Genomic DNA, 18,520 nt, shown 5'->3' on the forward strand with positions numbered 1-18,520 from the left:
GTTGGTTCTGACTCACAAAAGAGATGTTTGTTTTCAGGCTTCATTTGCTATTCGTCATCGTCAATTGAAACGGACAATCCTTCTCAGCTGTCATATGCGGTTGTTTTGATGATCTTGTCCTACTAGACTAGATCGTTTATACCATTTTGTAAGGGTGTAGAATCTTGTTAGTGGGTGATGGATCTGGTTATGATTGTGGATTGTGCTCTCGTCAATATTGATAATCAGTGAGGGTTGTTTTCCCTATCACGTGATTATCTCGATATTCCTACATGTAATGACACCAGTTCTACAATTTTATTTGTCGGTTTGTTTGGTTAGTCGAATGTCATTAGTTTTTCCTGTTTTCCTTTTTGTTTGAACTGTAATTTAGATTTGTATTGTTGGAACGTTTGAATAATTTATTCTTAATAGATCGATTAGGATCATAACGGCATGTCTTCAAGCCTGAAATTGTTCTATCATTGAAAAAACTAAATTTCAGTTTACGGCCAGATTCAAATTATAGTTAAACGGCCAGATGAATAAGAATTTTTCTCTTTACTTTGTAGTGTTAACTGAATCTGGACATTCCGAAACGTACTATCTTTCGACTTAGCTCATAAAATTCTTTGTTTATCTTCTAGTTTCTTTATAAGTCTCAACCATACAAAAATACTTAAGTATTGCTACAATCTAACATAGTCACTTCTGATAGTTCGAAGATTCATCTATCCGATTTTGGTTTGTGGAAGAGTAAATATTTTGTTGTAGGTTAACTACTGTTTAATATACAGATAATATTACAATAACACTTATCTTGAAAACATGTGAATCATCGAGTAAAAGCTCTTCCCGAGAAAGATGAAAATAAAAACCAATTCTGTTGAAAATTTTGGCTGTTATCGGAATATTCTTGCTATTTGTAGTTAGTTATATGAAATTCTCGATCATAGGCTTCGAAATCATTTTTATCCAAAATTCATATCTTCATTCGGAAAAAAATAATCTCGCAAAATGCACTCACTCGGGTGAGCAAAATTTGCAGAAAAGTTTTCACCTTCGAATTTTCGAAATAAATTGAAATTCAATGAGTGAATTGAAATTTATTGAGAGATCGTAATCTTCAAAAATTAGATTGAATAATTATAGTAACATAAAAAGACCAACAAAATTAAATGCATCAGTGAAGGAAATACCTAAAGAATTTCGACACTCTTTAACCTTTGATGCTGCTCAAATGTTCTTCTCCTGTTTTTCTTCTATCTCCGAGTCTATCTCGTTGAGAAGGGAATTGTTGAATATACTGTTTTTGAGTCAGTTATAGATTTTGTAGATAATAATAATTTTTTGTAATATTTGAGTATATTGATTGGTTCATTTATTTTGTTTTTTCTGTTTTTCATTTTCTTGTTGTTTTTCTATTTTTATTTTGTCGGGGGTTGATTGGAGTAGCCTTGGCTCTTTGCCTCTATAATTGTCAAAAATGAAGACAAAAATAACTATTTGAAATATTTTAAGAAAACATTTATAAATAGAAAATGCTCGGGAAAATGCTACCTCAATAATTTAGTTGAACATTTTGTTATTATGTCAAACGCTCAAAAATTTGTTATTAATCCTAAACACTGAGTTGAGATGAACAATGTGATTGTTCTACGTTGAAAAGCTGAGTTGTCATAAGTTCTAGTCACCTCATTGAAATTTCAATCAAAGCTTCTCAAACATAATTAAGTCTGTCTCAGCCATCGTCTACTAGCTATGTTGCAGCGTATAAATTATCAATGGAAATAATTAGCCTTCATAATCATTCAACTCCAGGAATAGCAATATATTTCGTATCTGACATTCCAACGTCGGATATAAAATTATGTTATAATCTGCCATTGCGCCTCGATAAAAGGTTTGCTCTTACCTGAATGGCCTTTGAGGCCAGGCTGATGCCTCTCACCATACATTTTATTGTATCCCACACGTTCTGCTAGATCTATATAGGTACCTGACAGGATTAGTTATGAGTATTTTGGCTCCGGTCGAAGAAAGCCTGGCTGAATAATTTGATTGATCACTTCTGCGCCGAAATTTCATCCTGATATTTCACGAGGATCATGAAAGATTAATTCTGGATGTTTCGTTGAACCCGTATTGTTGCCTTGCGGTTGAAAGAGGAAATGGAAGAATAAATGGGAAATTTTTCACTGAATTGCCTTTGAGAAATATGGTCCGCCTTCGTGTTGGTTGGATTATGGACGTTTCTTTTTTAACAACCGTATTTCCAGTTCTTTGATCAACGGCCGGAATTATACTTGCTATTTCGATGGATTTAATGGCCCAATTTGGACCACGTAAAGCTAGCTATTGAGTATTTTATAATTTTAGGAAATTTACCACATAATTTTCTTCCTTCTGAGATTATCTGAAAATCTTATAACATGAATTATGTTCCTGAGATTATTATTGCTTCCAAAATCCTCTTGAAATTTTCGAATATACATATTCCAAATATTCAAATTCAAACGGGAATCACTCAAATAAATATATTTCATTCAATATAATATACATTCATAACGATATAGTAAAATTGTGGATTTGAAAATATATCACAATCCGTTAGGTAATCTAATGTTAGACATGTAAAAATTGCGTATACTACCTCTATCTATGTTTATTAATCTATGTAGTAATGTGAATATTTCTACCAAAAAATTACAACTGTCAAGAGTCGTTCGTCATCTAAACAACTGAAAATCGAACTCAAAACTACATTCTACAGTACCTATGGGTATCTATAAAAATGAAATGATGCCTGTTTTATAAAAATCCCAACGATCTCTTTATTCTTTTAGAGGTCTTCATGATGAGAAACAATAATTTCGAAAAGTTTATGCTGGTAGTTCTCTAGATAGGAACTAGACAATATTCTTCAGCGATCTTAATGGGAGTTGTAGGGTATGGAACCACTCTAATATTCATGGAAACTTCCGAACAATCCCAGGTCGGTTAAAAATGAATCGGTTCTTTGGGGGGAACGTAACATCGCAAACACCATTTCCTAGGATAACAAATTCTTTTTGGGATGGTCAGTTCACAAATGGGAACAAAACACATGTAAGAGCATTTTAAAGTTTCTTTGTAAGAGGGATTCGGATTCCTGATGAGATCTGCTATTTATGTTTTTATCCATTTAGTTTTTTGAATATGAATCTGAAGTAGAATTATTCTATATTCAGTGAAAAACCATCGTAATTTGGAATAACCATAGAATAATATCTAGAATGGCTGAGGGACAAAAATAAACGATGGCAAGTGAGTAGGTTATAAACAGTAACAAAAATCTATTGGATATCTGAAAAACCTTGACATTCGTCTAGTGGATGACTAGAATATACAACTATCTGAGTGGTGTTATCTTATATTTGTATATTCATATTATCGGATGTTTTCCGTTATTATGAGATGACTCAATATACAGTTGGATCCTAAAATATCGACATAATACCCACTCCTGAGCATCAAAAAATGTTCTGCGTTTGTCTTGAGCATCCGAATTGATTAACACGAACATAAAAGACTTTTTTACGACTTGTTCTATCCGAATTAAACCCAATCAAGGAGTTGGGTATCATGCTAATGAAGCTGTAAAAGGCTAATTAAAGAATGAAACATGGCTCCACAAATTCACGGAGATAAATCTAGGAAGAATTATCGTCAGAAGAAAATGTTTGTTCAACTTGGACCTGATACGGGGGAATTCCTTAATAGCACTACCGCATTTAGCAAGATACCGTTAATTTTTTTTGGGTCCCACTAAATGCTTTCAAGAGTGGATGCCGATATTAACAGTAGGCCAATAAAGTAGCTTATCACGATGAGTAAACAAAGAGTTATCGGCACTTACAGTAGCAGTATCACATTCCAACTGTTAACATAAATTCCGAAGGCAATAGGTCATTTTGGGGTTTCTGTGCCTGTTAGATATTCAGCATATAATTTTTTGGTCCTTCAAAAAGTATGAAATAAAAAAATTAGTTGAAAATTTTCGAACTTAATGACATTAACTGCAGGTCTTGACATTCTAAAATTTGGTATCGACCCTCATAACTGGTTTATTCGATCTATAGATTTCAAAGACCTAAGGTCTATGAATCCTAATCATAGATCAAGAAATTGAAAAAGTTTATTGATAAGTCAATAGGTGGATACCTTCTGAAATATTCTTAATGCAAGCAAAAAAAAAACCTCGAGAAAAATTTAAAACGAGACTGAATCTAATCGTTTATTTTTCAAATCTTTCTATTTCAAATAGATAACTATGTTTCGGTGGGATAGAACTGAGGGTAGAACTACATGTTGAATAAAGAATAAATTTTAGATTTTAACGAGAAAATGATGATCCTTTGTGTGAAATCAGAGGCTTTCCTTCAAAAAGAATTGGACGACATTGTGATCATCAATTATTTCACAATGCGTTCCGGTGAGCAGCAATTCATTGTCGCCGCCACAAATAACCATTTGTTTCGGTCATTTGAACAGTAATCGAGTCGAGAATTGAATCGGAAGTCGAAACGAAAACACAGATCCGAACTGTTCGACACGCTCGAATCAATTTACTTGAAACAACGTTGACGGCTATTCCTACAAATAATTAAAATCTTAGATACGCCCCGATGGTTGTGAATGGATAAGAACGAAAACGTATTTGTTTCGGAGGAAAAAATCAATCTAAATTGAGCTGTAAAAATAAGTGATTTGATGATCTGTTTTGTTTCTTGATTCGATTGAGTTGTATCTGTACCATTTTATACTCGAGTTGCTTTGACAGGTTTTTTTCTTTGTGGTCATCCGTTCGCTGTCCTGGATAGAAGACAATGCATTTCTTTGTTCCTGTTCTTATTACTTCGATCTTCGGGTATTGTTTCGATGAAGACCACCTTCGCAGATTTTTTCTTCAATCACTGATAGAAAGCGGAGATTTCAAAGTCTTGATGAATTCTAATATATAATGACATTCTTAAGTGTAGAAAGTATAGAATTGAAAATTTTCTTTGACCCATCCTCAATATTATTGAAAAAATTTAAAAGCAGCTTATTTTCTGTAAATTATAAATTATAGAAAACAATAAAAGGTAATTTCTACTTCAATCGAATTCCAATCTTCTTTGAGATCTCCAAGACCATTAATATGTCATTGATTTTTTGTTGCGTAGTTAGCCATTCAGTAGTACATTTAAAATTCATCAATCAATATCGAATTAAACCCAATGAACTTCCATTAGGTATTTCCGAGAAAAGTTATGAAATTCCATTTTATATGAACGATATCCAGATCGAGAATAATATCCGTTAATGGGTTTTTGCTATAGTTTTCAAGCTTTCATATGAAGATTAGACCAAAATTTCATGTGGATCGCGCAACTAGAACCATAGAAAATTCTTAAAGAATACCGAAAAAACATTAATTTTATTTCGATATTTAATCCGATATTTTTCCTAATTGTCGAATTTATAATGAGCAGAATATCATTTTCTGTATCTACCTGCTGAAATCCAAGGTTTGGCAACTTTTGCTCTCCTAGTGTCATCGGTTGTCTCACGTCGTTTGGCGCGCTTGACATTTGTTTTCTGAATTTCTGATATATTTAAGTATTTATTTCAATATAATTTGAGTTAATATGAAATGTTGATTCACTATGGGACCTAAGAAGTGCTTTATTTGTGGAGAAACTCGCGAATTGAGTGAAATATCGTATCACTGATACGTTTTCATTTCCGCGCGCTTTATGTCAAATTTGATAGTTCATGTTGGGGATAAAATATCCTCGTGTGCTTCCTCTATATATGTTTATTACCCTTAGGTGGTCTCCAAGGGCTCAATTGGCGCATGATTGATTTCGTCACTTAAATAGAAGAAGCCACTGAAACTTCAGTAATGAATTCGTATTTTGAAACTCTGCCCGGAACCAAACGCACCGAATTTTTCAGAAATTCACAAATCGCAATCCTCCTAACGAGGGAATAATCAAATTCTGGAGGGAAGCAGTTCTGTATCGGGCAGAATGTTAATGCTTCGACATTTCCTTCAGTCAATACTCCTAGTCTTTATGATGAATCTTGTTTGATTCCATCAGAAAATCCCTTTCGAATTGAAGCTTGAACAAACGCCAAATTAAAACACAAGACTGAATTCTGAGTCTGTACAGCGAGGGGAGAGAGAATCAGGCTTCGGATCTTTATTAATATCGTTATGAATTTGGCCGTTTCTCGGTAATTTTCAGTATGACTCGGAGGAACTTTACTGGTTTAACGAGATGTTGTACAGGCTCACTGTGATCTTATTGTTTTTACGACAATGCCTGTAATGAGATTTGAAACATTGTTGAGAAATTCGTGACGGGGTGGAACCCTTCTCAGTGAACGTAACCGTCTTCTGTTGTTTGAAAGGATGAACTTATATCTTCAGTTTATTTATGGAGATGTTCAATGTTGTATAAAACCCTCAACAAACAACCCAGTTTCATTTGGAATATTTCATTTTCAATAATTAAGTCTAAGACAATGCCGTATGCAAAAAGTCACTACACAAATATTTTTCAGTGATACCAGAAGTTCAACATTAATTTGAAATAAAAATCAACTTTTATATTCGATTAATATACCGGGTGATTTTTCCCCATATCAAAACCATTAACATTTTATTGGAAAATTTTTTCCTTTTCGAGTTTTTTGACTGATTCATCTTGACAAAATCACACGGTATTTATTTATTTATCGATCGAAAGTACTCAATACAATGTTGTGCATCTTACAGAGGCAATCGAGTTGCGTGTTTGTGAGCTCGATTCAGATCAACCGTATTTGCACAATTCATAGCCACAAGAACTAAAATAACAAAAGCAGGAAAAGTAACAATAATTATCAAATACCAGCAAATGAAATAAAATTGCCTTGATACAAAAAAATATACAAAAATCAATTAAACTGAGCCGCAATCCACCTTTGTAGTTTATATTTAGTTTCTTTATATTGTATGTATTTAGTTTAGGTATATTGAAAAATATTTAATCAGATTCAGAAATACTAAATGTTAATAAAAATTTCACCTCGATTTACACTATCAATATTATCAGTGACTTTTATACGCTCTACTCGACGCTCTATTAGTGTGACGTCATACACCGCCATTTTTGGTTCTCCTGTCAGTGTTCGGAATCCAAACAAATAAATTGTCATTCAAATTAGTACGGTGTCGTTGAAAGGATTGGCTTATTTTCATAAATAAGAGTATTTGAGCAACGATTTCAGTATTAATTTATAGACAGAAGGAACGAGGTTAATACCAGTGAGTTTGAATCCTGTATCATTTCCCAGATTTTGTTCAAAGCCGTGTTTATTAGTTGAACTTCAAGTTCGAACTTACTGGCATTTATCTCGTGCCTTCTGTCTGTCAATTAATAGTAAAATCGTTCCTTGAATAATCTTATTTATCAAAATAAGCCAATTTCTTCAACGACACCGTACTAATTTGTTTGTTTGGATTCCGAACACTGACAGGAGAACTAAAATGGCGGTGTGTGACGTCATCACTACTAGAGCATATTGCAATTACCTAGATGAGATGGAAAACTCCACTTGCAGAAATAGTAGCCCAAAACTTCCAATGTAGGTATCCAAAGTGGGTTTCCCGCCCCATTATATGCAAAAATGTCGCCAACTTAACGAAACCAAAAAAAAAAAAGAAAAAACATTGCTGCCAACTTCTCGAGAATGCGCCATCTCACCAGGTCCGACCCGTTCACTGCTGCCAACTGAGAAAATTAATCCCCAAATTAAAATCAGCAGTGGAAATTCGGGGATTTGGACGTATGCTAATGAAACAAAACACCGTGAAACGAACCAAGAGCGCAGTTTCCATCCACAAAAATAAACAACCCTAGACAATTTGCTTTGGGGGGTTCTATTCACTGATTTCGGGGTTGCTCCTATCTTCATTCAACGAATAGGAAGAGGTTAATCTGTAATTTCGAATGTATCAGGGCAAGATAATGAAAACGGAAACCACTTCCGTACGGGAGACATCCTCCTGAAATATATCGGAAACCTAGGGCTTATCTTTGAAGGGGAAGATTCCACTTGGGTTCTGAAAACTGAAGAGCGGTTCGGGTACCTTCTGAAAGGTCACGTGTTCATTGTCTTATCGGATGACTCGACGAAAATGGGAGGTCTGATTACGTCGTCGAACATTGAGGCTCCATTACCACGCATATACTTGTGTTGATCAATAAAACATTTAGATGTTATCGTAAGGCTTGTGTCGAACTTGATACCCAAACGAAAAAAATCAGTTTTGCTTCATTTTGAAAGGACGCATTGGAAGGATAAATCCTTATCTCGGTCATTAGTCCATAAGTGGTTGATCTGCTGGATGATTTACATCTCAAGAGAACACCAAATGTTGTTTGGAATCGCTCGAGAGGTTTGTGGAATGGTACTGAGATTTTTGGAAATTTAGTTCGAAATTTGCTTTCGAATCTACCAAAGATAGTGGAAGCATTTTGATCACTTTTTGAATTTAAAAATATTGTGGTTCCCAATTCCACTTCTGACCATCCTGAACAACTTTCTGGTTTCTTGATTTCTGGCACTGTAAGTTTATTACGTGTCATTCATAGAGTAATAAACATATATAGAGGAAGTATACGCAATTTTACGTGTCCCCAACATGTTTAGATTACGTTGTCGGATTGTGATATATTTTCAAATTCAGAATTTTACTATATCATTATGAATGTATTTATATTGAAAGAAATATATTTATTTGAGTGATTCTCAATTAAATATGCAAATTTGAATATTTGGAATCCGATATTTTTCCTAATTGTCGAATTTTAATAAGCAGAATATTTATTATTGTACGTATCTACCTGCTGAAATCCAAGGTTTGGCAACTTTTGCTCTCCTAGTGTCATCGGTTGTTTCACCTCGTTTGGCGCGCTTGAAGTTTGTTTTCTGAATTTTTGTTATATTTAGGTATTTATTTCAATATATTTTTAGTTCATATGGAACGTTGATTCACTATGGGACATAAGAAGTGCGTTCCTTGTGGAGAAACTCGCGAATTGAGTGAAATATCGTATCATTGATATGTTTTAATTTCCGCGAGCTTCATGTTAAATTTGATAGTTCTTGTTGGGGACAAAATTAGCTTACTGAAAATGACATATGCTTTCTCTATCTATGTTTATTACTTTGAGGTGTTATCGTACCAATTTCATCATTAACATCAAGTTCAAACCTTGTTATTGAATTTGCATTTTTTTCATTCCATGGTGGTACCTGAACGTCAATAGCGCCCTTTTCGTTGAGTTTTGATAGGACCCCAAGCGGACCTTCAAGTACACTCTGAAAATTCATCATCTGTCAAATCGTGCCCATTCCATCGTGATAGATGGATCCTCGATCAAAGATGACCGTCCCTCGTATATACGTAGTCGCCTACCGCAAGTGCTCCAAGCCAGGAAAAACCTTCTTTGTTGCTCCCCTTTTCAGGGATATCGGTTGAAATATATGTTCTTTTGATCCACTAAATAGGGGGGTCGGTTTACGCGCACTTGATTGTTAGTGGAACAATAATAAATGGCAGAACAATGGACATATGGAAACAAAAATTTCATCCCTATTCATCGCGCGGCATCGGCTGGCCATGTGAAAACGTATTATTCCAAAATGACGGACGTTACGGGTTCAGAAAACATACGCAGTACCGTTTTGGTTTCGATACGCGTGTTCGATGGAATATGTTGTTTTTTCTTTGTTTCGGCCTTTCAAAAGGTTCTTTGATACCAGACATGACGCCCGGGATTTTTGTGTTCTTTAATTAATATGCTTTTCTCTATTTCTGTATCGTAATGAGTTCATTACAGCATTATTTTTAGTTATATTTTTCGTTTTGTCTACATTGACTTCCGATCCTATCAAATTTCAAGACATTTCAATAGTCAATATAATACAATTTGGATATAGGGAAATGATTTGCAACATTATTCGGTATTTCTCTTGATTCTGGTGGTATTAAATCAATTTCGTCAGACATAATTCCCGAATTTAATGCGTAATTATAAATTTTTTCGAAATTCGAAACGTATGATTCAAATTCCGTGATTTGTCAATTTTCATAATAGTCACACCAACTGCCAAGATACAATACAAAAGTCACGAGGATGTATAATCTGAATTTGGCATTGAATGACAATTTTTCACAAAACTTGACTGAAATAGAGAAAATATTGTCTAATACTCGTTGTAGAAGGCAATTCCTACACTCATCAGTTCGAAAACTCACTCCTTCATTGCTCGTTTCAGAATTTTGCATTCGTGTTGGAATAGGAGCCCATTCTACAACTTGTTTTTGAATATACTATTCTAACTTCAAATTTTATTTTTACTGATGAGTTACGAATCTACAACGACCTTTCTACAAAAAACTATATATCGGGTGTCCCAAGGTGAGTGGCCTATTAGATTATTATGGAAACTATTGATAGTAAAAATTTCAAATTTTGTGGATAGATATTTGGCCATTTAAGGTACATTTTTAAAATAATTTCACATTTCCAGTGTTGCCGGATGTACGACAATTTGGCAACAACTTTGTTATTTTGAATAGGACATCCGCTATTTCTATTTTTTTTGGGATACTCCATAAAATATTAAATCTATTCACTCTTACTTTTCCATCCCTATCTTTAACGGTTTTTGAGTTATTGATTATTTTTCGAAATTTTAGATCAAATTGGCGTATTACAAAAATGACTCTAGTTCGCTCAATATTTGAGATTTAAGTCAGAAATTTTGCAAGTCGTTAGATATTGATTTGATCTGTGTCACTGCTTTTGAATTATGGTTGTCAATAATACAGGACGGACCAAAAAAATTCATCATTTGCCAAGTTACAAAATTGTGAAAAAGTCTATTTTTTCAAATTAGACACCTAGTATATTTTTCAATTTTTGGAATCAGTGCAACACACTCTACAATTTTTCTATTCACGTCCCTATACCTATCTCAACTGGATTCCGAGTTATATGCGTTTATTAGATTTCACATTGATTCAATGAGTGTTAATTTCTTTTGTATTGTTATTTTCTCTTTGTCGTTCATAGATCGATATATCAATGAATCAGTTCAATCCATAAATGTCAAAATAAACAATTATTGCCTAACAGGTGTTTTGTTCCGAGGTTTTTCTATAAATAATGACTCAAGAAAGATATACACATATAACGCATATAACTCGGAATCCAGTTGAGATAGGTATAGGGACGTGAATAGAAAAATTGTAGAGTGTGTTGTACTGATTCCAAGAATTGAAAAATATACTAGGTGTCTAATTTGAAAAAATAGACTTTTTTACAATTTTGTAACTTGGCAAATGATGATTTTTTTTGGTCCGTCCTGTATTATTGACAACCATAATTCAAAAGCAGTGACACAGATCAGATCAATATCTAAGGACATGCAAAATTTCTGACTTAAATCTCAAATATTGAGCGAACTAGAGTCATTTTCGTAATACGCCAATTTGATCTAAAATTTCGAAAAATAATTAATAACTCAAAAACCGTTAAAGATAGGGATGGAAAAATAAGAGTGAATAGATTTAATATTTTATGGAGTATCATAAAAAAAATAGAAATACCGGATGTCCTATTCAAAATAACAAAGTTGTTGCCAAATTGTCGTACATCCGGCAACACTGGAAATGTGAAATTATTTTAAAAATGTACCTTACATGGCCAAATATCTATCCACAAAATTTGAAATCTTTACCATCAATAGTTTCCATAATAATCTAATAGGCCACTCACCTTGGGACACCCGATATGAGGCGCAACTAAGTGTCCGCTGTTTTTTTTTTATGAAAATGCAACTTAATTGTAAAGAGATGGTTACAAATGAATCAATCAAAGTACTGCTAATTGTAAGCTATAACTTCTTTCTTTCTGGTTGAGTTCGAATACCATTACGGTAAAAATGTTCATCTTTTGAGTCTATTCACGAATCATTTTTTTGATGCCCTAATATGAGTGAAACTGCTGATGAGCCAGACCAAATTAATAATAAGAACAACAGTAGGTTCAACATAGACCTCATTCTTTATTGTGATATTCTACAGTATCACATTCCTCAAAACGCAATTTCCTGTCAAATTGAAAATGCATTAACTCCTCACAATCCGTTAAGCTTGAATTTTTTCAATGATTTCAGTTTGGCATGTACAAACATTGCCCTAATCCTGTGTTAAATAGGTCTAAGAAGTTCTCAATGTTATTGGTTGTTCTTCTTAACAAAGGTACTTATCAAGATTTGAACATCTATTTTGATCCGTCGAGTGGGGTAGAGGTTCGTTCGTACAAAATCCTCGAGCAATTATGTACAAAACACGAAACTAATCCTCCAAAGCAAATCAACATAATGGAAATAATTATCTTGACTTCGACTAACGATCAATTTTGAAACAAATTCAGGAAACAGCATAGAACCCAGATGAGTATATGTATAGCACTTGAAACTTACTCCCTACTGCTAAGAAGTCCATTACAAACAATTATTCACTTCAAGAACTTCGCTAATAGATTTCTCTCGTTCCCATTATATAACTGCTTTAGGTCTCTCAATACTGAAACAATAACGTATAGACGTAGATGGCGTAGCCGAGAATCTGGCGGATATCACAACTTTTTGTTAAGAAGTGTTTCATAAACTGGGGCAGCAAGAAATTCAACAACAGAAGAAATTACATCGATAGATCTGTTATTGACTGCTTTTGTTGAGTGACGTGTTTGAATGGAGGCAAGAATTCAATCTCTACGAACTTGATGGAATATACAAGGTGTTTCCTAAACATGCGGCAAAAATTCAGGGGGTTGTTCCTTGGACTATTCTAAGAATATTTTGTCCTTTGATGATTTTTGAAAAACCTATTTGTTTCGAAGATATAGGGGAAACAAAATTTCAGATAATAACATTTTATTATGAAAAATTACATGAAAATTCAACTCAACCTACAAAAACTGTTGAAAATGACCACCTCTAGCCAGCATACAAGCATCCAATCTTCTCCCCATTGACTGCCGAACCCCCCCTACATCACAAAACGAATTCAAATGAAAACCGTGTTTAATCTGTATTCCTTTACCATCTGCACTTATCAATTTTTAGTCAAAAAACTGGCCGTTTTTAGTAATTGGAATGTTGTTAAACAAATTTAAAAATAAATTGTACCTACTTAGTAAACACAGTGCTACGCATTTTTATTTAAACTATTATTAATTTTAAAAATATGAAAAATGTTATTCGCCCTGTATCTTCGAAACAAAGAGGTTTTTCAAAAATCATCCAAGGACAAAACATGCTTAAAATAGTCCAAAGAACAACCCCCTGAATTTTTGCCGCATGTTTAGGAAACACCCTGTATACCAATTCGGACAATTATAGTTGAATTTTCGAGTGTTATCACAAAAAATAAACTTCAATTTCAGTTCACATGAATATACCATTACTCATTTTCAATGTCCAACTTGATTTTCTTCTTTGAATGTTTAACTATCAAAAACAATGCAATACATTTTTCATACACTCAATTCTATTAGTTTTTGAAAAGCTCTCTGAACTATTCAGTATATGGAAATCTAATCTTGATCTTATCATAATATCTCTGTCATTGGGAGAAAAAGTTCTAATAAATGGTGTTTATTTGGTAAATCTGATTTTCATGGTGATGAGTGATGACGTTGGAAATTAGACTAGTCCAAAATTAGATTTCCATATGCCGAACAAATAGAATAAAACAGATGTTGCTATGTGCCCAAGACGATAACAGATCTTGTCGGAAAGAAACCTGTAGAATCGTTCAACTTTGGTCACCACTAAGAAAGAAGCGGATGGTCTGAACAAAAGTATCAAATTTCATTGTATTCAACGTTATAGTCCAAATATTAGGCTATCGATTACATATCGTTGACGATATCGTGTTTTAACAAATATTTAGTTACTTGGTTTGTGTCTGTTGGATCCATCATACGGTCTGTGGGATAAATACAGATAATATAACGGAATTGTTCTATTGGACCTCCGTAAACATTCTCGTGTAACACATCATTATTATACGCGTAAGATGCTAGTTATTCTGTTAGCTGATAATAAATGTACCGTAGGTTCAGTACATCTCGAAACACAGTGGTAAATTGATCTGGTTCACACGTAACTATATAGAGGAATACCTATAAATCCAACAGACTGTTCGACCTCAATAAGATTTATGTTTTAACCTTCACTTATAAAAATATATTTTTGTCTCTTGTTGGTTAATAATATTCTGGTGCTGAGAATACTGTTCCTTGAATAATGCTAAAGTGTATTACCAATTCAGTATCTATTTTCAGTTAAATCGATTGTTTATCCTCGCTTGTTGTTTCATTAATAATGAAAATGGAAACAATTACTTTTACTTCGCTGTACTCTACGATTACTGACTTTTTCATTGAACAGAAATCGATAAATGGGACTATGTAATGGATATAGATCATTTAATATTATTATTAATTACTTAATACATTCTAGTAATGCATGGATGCAATATTGAGAACAATTTCCTTACAAGCTCAATAATATATATCCTACTCCTCAAACTCTCCATTTGCTAATCGATAGTGATGACTTATTTAGAAGTAGAATTTCTGTAGCACCTTTTACCTATTTTCTGCCCAAAAAACGATAATGTGGAAACAGTTCAAGATGAAGTAGTATATATCGAATTTCTAATAAAAGATTCCCAAAAGTTTATGTTCAAAAATTATTGATCAAAATTATTAAGATTAATCTAAAACTATTTGAACTGAGGTTTTTCCTTCTCTGTGAGTTATATCTCGTATCTCACTGAGTACAATTCTGCATATTCTTATGTCGAAAGCTTTCTGTGCATTGGAGCAGTTCATCTTAGAGTAATAAACATAAATAGAGACAGTATACGTAATATTTACATGTCCCTAACATGGTTAGATGATGTTGTCGGATTGTGATATATTTTCAAATCCACAATTTTACTAAGTATATTAATATGTATATTATATTGAGTGAAATATATTTATGGGATTCCCGATTAAATTTGCAAATTCGAATATTTGGAATCCGATATTTTTCTTAATTGTCGAAATTATAATAAGCAGAATATTTATTATTTTCTGTATCTACCTGCTGAAATTCAAGGTTTGGCAACTTCTGCTCTCCTAGTGTCATCGGTTGTTTCACGTCGTTTGACGCGCTTGACGTTTGTTTTCTAAATTTCTGATATATTCAGGTATTCATTTCGATATATTTTGAGTTAATATGAAACGTTGATTCACTATGGGACATAAAAAGTGCGTTCTTTGTGGAAAAACTCGTGAATTGAGTGAAATATCGTATCACTGATCTCATAACCGCGCGCTCCATGTTAAATTTGATAGTTCATGTGAAATATTGTATCACTGATATATTTTCATTTCTGCGCGCTGCATGTCAAATTTGAAAGTTTATGTTGGGGACAAAATTTGCTTACTGAAAATGACATATGCTTCCTCTATCTATGTTTATTACTCTGAGGAAATTACTAACGTGACAAAATAATAGAGCGATTCATTCTGGAAATGGCCGCTCAAAAAGATGATGACCCAAATTGGTGTAGAGTGTTTTAGAATTTCGATTGAAGTGAAGTTTAGTCAAAACCCTCATATCAACTAATCTGAAATAATATAAGTTATGCGCTTATCCTGTTTGAAATTAATATTTCAAGAGCATGAATCGAATAATCAGATGCCATTAATGCAAAGTAAGACAAAAAACACCAAGTATTGAAAATATATTAATAGGGCCTGCAAGTGTTCATGTGATTAAATTCGATACGTGTTGAAGATATGATTAAAAAATAATAATTTATGGCGAATTTATTCAGATGAGTAGGGCACAAATAAACTTCCCCAGTTACCTATTCGAAATGAATATCTTTCATAATCGACATGCAATTAGAAGGAAATAAGAAGACTGCATACACGACACAGAGGTAATTAAGTGCCATATTGCGTGCTCTCGGAACCAGAGCAAAGTATAACATTTGTAGTGCTGCCTTTGAACTGTATTACCGCTAGCGGTCTATATATAGTATGAGTCGGCAAATTGTTGATAGGTAGATAATCAAGCTTCTCTGCCCGCTGTTTCTGGTTAAAATTAGATTTTAACTAGCGGGAGAATTATTGCAAACGTGACAATTTACACGGTGGCACGTTAGGGGAGTTTCGGATCTAGATTGCCTGGTATGTAGGAGATTTTTCAGTGCGAAATACATTTTCATCGTTTAGTACTTTACATGTTTATTAATGTTTACCCTGTTGGGATTTGACGATCGCAATGCTCTCTCTCTCCTATTTGAACGCGATCGAAACTAGGATGTGATTAATAAAACAGTTTGCTGAAAGCTGGGCTAATTGTGGGTGTGATAGGAGTGAAGATAATTTAGAACAGTATCATGTGATGTTGTGGCGCACCTGTACTGTCAACGATCTACTCAAGTGGAGTTTGAGCTTCATTCAACATTTAGTTTATTTACAATCCTCTATTTTGTCATTGGGGGTTGATTAAAAACTGAATTGACCTGTGTGATCGTTTAACTGAAAAACATCCAATAACAACGCATTTAACTACCAAAAAACAACAAATTCGATTTCTAAAAATATGCTTTGATTATACAGAATTAGGGGATTCACGGCTTGGCTTGGCTTTCAAGCTCAAGTCAAAAAATTAAATTTCAACAGCTTGTAACGGGTGTTTTTTTTCGAGGTATATAACTTTAAATTGGCATTACTGTTCAAGATGGCGACCGATTTAATAGCTGTCAAGTGATTTATTCTCAGTTTGGTTTGGAAATTCATCATGAATAGACTCACGCCTGAACAATGCTTGCAAATAGTGCAATTTTATTTCGAAAATAATGGTTCTGTGCGGAATACGTATCGCGCACTACGTCCATTTTATTTTGTTTAGCGATGAAGCGCACTTCTGGTTGAATGGCTACGTCAGCAAACAAAACTGCCGCTTTTGGAGTGAAGCTAATCCTCAAGTGTATGTCGAAATCCGTTACATCCAGAAAAACTGACCGTTTGGTGCGCTTTATGGGCTGGTGGAATCATTGGTCCGTACTTCTTCAAAAACTATGATGGCCAGAACGTTACAGTCAATGGTGATCGGTATAGAGCCATGATTACTAACTTTTTTATTCCTGAATTGAACAACCATGATGTCCAGAAGCTGTGGTTCCAACAAGACGGCGCAACATGTCACAGAGTTCGTGCCACAATCGATTTATTGAAAGACACCTTTGGTGACCGCCTAATTTCACGTTTTGGACCTGAGAATTGGCCTCCAAGATCTTGTGATTTAACACCGCTAGACTACTTTCTGTGGGGATATGTGAAGTCATTGGTCTATGCGGATAAGCCACAAACACTTGACCATTTGGAAGACAACATTCGCCTTGTTATTGCCGATATACGGCCACAAATGTTGGAAAAAGTCATCGAAAATTGGACGTCCAGATTGGACTACATCAGAGCCAGCCGTGGCGGTCATATGCCAGAAATCATATTTAAAATGTAATGCCACAAGATTATCTTGTGGATAAATAAAATTCATGTCAATCGAATAATCCATCGTTGTTTTATTGCAATTTAAAGTTCTGTAGCTCAAAAAAAAACACCCTCTACCTTGAACTTAAAGCGTTTGTTATCGGATATTTCTTCTTGAAATTTGTTATTTCCGTTTGTACCTTCAATTTAGGAATGTTCTCTATTTTTGTGAATGATTGATCAATTTTCAATACTTTCCTGACACAATATTACCTATATGAATAGTTTAGAAATCAGTGTCACCATTCACGGATCCCATCGATATGTTTGTCGAATTTTAAAATGCCGGCAAACAACAAAAATCTACGTCGAGCTCTGCCGCGATCCCGAAAATAACAATTTCAAATTTCACTATTATCCCTATTTCCATTAGTATTCCGGAAACGCTTCCTCGCTACCGCAGCATAAAAAGGAAGGAGGTGCACAACAACAATCGCCCGGGCCATAACAACAGATCCCCCTGTCGAAAGCAGAGTTCCAGATCCTAGGCTTGTTTTCCAATATTTACGACCGGCTCTAGGACAGAAACGCCTCACTTTCAGAAGTGGTCGATGAAAATGGGGAAACTCGGGAAAATTCATCCTTTTACTCTGCCGGTTTCTCTGGTTTACATAGGGTTATTGATGAATCCAAACGGCCAGGTTCCCTAACTACGTGGCTCTAGATGTTAGGGGGCCGCACGAACGTTTCCAAAACTTCTTGCCGGAAAAGTTTTCGGAGTTGGTTGTACTCGTACTCACCGTTGCGGGACTGTACAGGATGGAGAAACGTTCTGAATTTATCCTCATTGGTACACGAGATTGAATTGAAAGCCACTGCATCAACAC

At 34.2% G+C, this 18,520-nt stretch overlaps 1 protein-coding gene across 1 annotated transcript in view; it reads left to right on the plus strand.

The window, feature by feature from the left end:
• LOC123677963 (MOXD1 homolog 2) overlaps positions 1-18,520 on the plus strand; it is a 125,487-nt gene that overhangs the window by 871 nt on the left and 106,096 nt on the right. The gene's annotated exons all lie outside the window — the stretch shown is intronic.

This window comes from Harmonia axyridis, chromosome 4 (genome assembly GCF_914767665.1).
Source record: "Harmonia axyridis chromosome 4, icHarAxyr1.1, whole genome shotgun sequence".
Lineage (NCBI taxonomy): Eukaryota > Metazoa > Arthropoda > Insecta > Coleoptera > Coccinellidae > Harmonia > Harmonia axyridis.